Source organism: Chrysochloris asiatica, unplaced genomic scaffold (assembly GCF_000296735.1).
Source record: "Chrysochloris asiatica unplaced genomic scaffold, ChrAsi1.0 scaffold00168, whole genome shotgun sequence".
Taxonomy (NCBI): domain Eukaryota; kingdom Metazoa; phylum Chordata; class Mammalia; order Afrosoricida; family Chrysochloridae; genus Chrysochloris; species Chrysochloris asiatica.
In genome coordinates, this window is record NW_006408686.1 from 4338859 (window position 1) to 4340889 (window position 2031).

General features: G+C 40.6%; 1 pseudogene; it reads left to right on the top strand.

Annotated features, from left to right (window-relative positions):
* The first annotated feature begins 319 nt into the window (after positions 1-319).
* Positions 320-888, top strand: LOC102817324 (annotated as a pseudogene).
* Positions 889-2031: the final 1143 nt, after the last annotated feature.

Consider the following 2031-nt stretch of genomic DNA (forward strand, 5'->3'; position numbering starts at 1 on the left):
CTCACAACAAAATGGTGTTATAAACACTTTTGACATTAAATTATAACATTACTAGTTACAACATTACTGATAACTATTTTTGGTTTCCTACTTCTTTTCCTTTAATTACTACTTTGTTCTCAAAAATTATCAATGGAAGCAGAAAGCTACATCTTCCTTCCGTGGAGTGTTTGGTCGACTCAAACTCCCAACCTTGTGGTTAGCAGTCCAGTGCTTATTGTACAGAGTCACCGCACTCCAAAAAATATTATTATCAGAAAGTGTGGCCAGGCGGCTCGGATAGAGCAAAGCTTTCCTTACCAGTGGATTGCATAATACGCTGCCAGTGTCTTGTCTTCTATTCACCATGGCTTCTTCGGATATCCAGGTGAAAGAACTGGAGAAGCGTGCCTCAGGCCAAGCCTTTGAGCTGATTCTCAGCCCTCATTCAAAAGAATCGGTCCCAGAATTTCCCCCTCTCCCCTCCAAAGAAGAAGGATCTTTCCCTGGAGGAGATCCAGAAGAAATTAGAAGTTGCAGAAGAAAGACGTCAAGACCCATGAAGCTGAGGTCTTGAAGCAGCTTGCTGAGAAACGAGAGTATGAGAAAGAAATGCTTCAGAAAGCAATAGACGAGAACAACAACTTCAGTAAAATGGCGGAAGAGAAACTGACCCACCAAATAGAAGCCAATAAAGAGAACCGAGAGGCACAAATGGCCGCCAAACTGGAGCGTTTGCGAGAAAAGGACATGCACGTTGAAGAAGTGCGGAAGAACAAAGAATCCAAAGATCCTGCTGATGAGACTGAAGCCTACTCATTTGTTCTGAGAACTGACTTTCTCCCCTTCCCCTTCCTAAAAATCCAAAGACTGTACTGGTCAGTGTCATTTTCTTTTTTTCCCTCCTGACAAATATTCTAGAAGCCGATGTAGGACTGTATAGGCAGATCCAGACTGTATGATGTTGTTTTAGGGGCTAAAGGGGAGAAACAGAGTGTTTTACTCTTTTTCTAAAGTGTTGAAGTCTTTCTAATGTTGCATCTTTTCTACTTCAGTACACTTGGTGTACTGGGTTAATGGCTAGTACTGTACCGGCTCTGTGGAAACGTGTTTGTGAAGAATATGCAGTGGCTTCTTTTAAAACTTAGATGCTGAATATCTGTTCACTTTTAAATCCCAGTTCTGTCCCAATTTTACCAGATGCTATTGTACTTGAATGGTTAATAAAACTGCACAGTGCTGTTGAAAAAAATATATATTATATATATATATTATTATCGGATCACAAATACAAATTACCACAGTATTGTAGCTAAAACCACAGAAAACTTGACAAAATCAGCAACTATAAAAATAAAACCAATGCCTTTAAAACTACTGGCTGCAACAAACCCAACAACACTTTCTTATAGTGCATGCAGATGACATTACGTGATTCAAAGCGTTATCTTTATAATTGCGTAATAATGACAACTCTGACGGAGTTCATGAGAAGATTTAAAAAGTAAATTCGTTTTAGCCCTATAGGTATAATGGTACATGCAACTGTTGTTGTTGTTGTTAAGTGTTGAGTGGGTTCTGACTCATAGTGACCCTTTCCAGGCTTTCTGAGGCTACAAATCTTTAAGAGAACAGATAACCTCATCTTTCTCCCACAGAGCAGCTGATGGGCACAAGCCACAGACCTGGTTCATATTCCAGCTCTTATCCTAAAAAGCCATGGGCTTATGAAAATGTTTTTTGTTGTTAAAAAGAATTGTTGTTGTTAAGTGTCCTTGAGTCATTATGTTCCCAAGGAGTAGCTGGTGGGTTTGAACAGCCAACCTGTGGTTAAGAGTCCAGTGTGTATCCTACAGTGCCACACCAGGATTCCTATAACTAACTGTTGTTGTGAAGTGCCCTTGAGTTGATTCCAACTCATAGCGACCCTATATAGGGTTTCTGAGGAGGGGTTGGGAGCTTGAATTGCCGACCTTGTGGTTCAAACCGACTTTGCAGTCCAGCACACTAAACCCACAGTGCCACACCAGGACTCCATAACTAACTAGATAT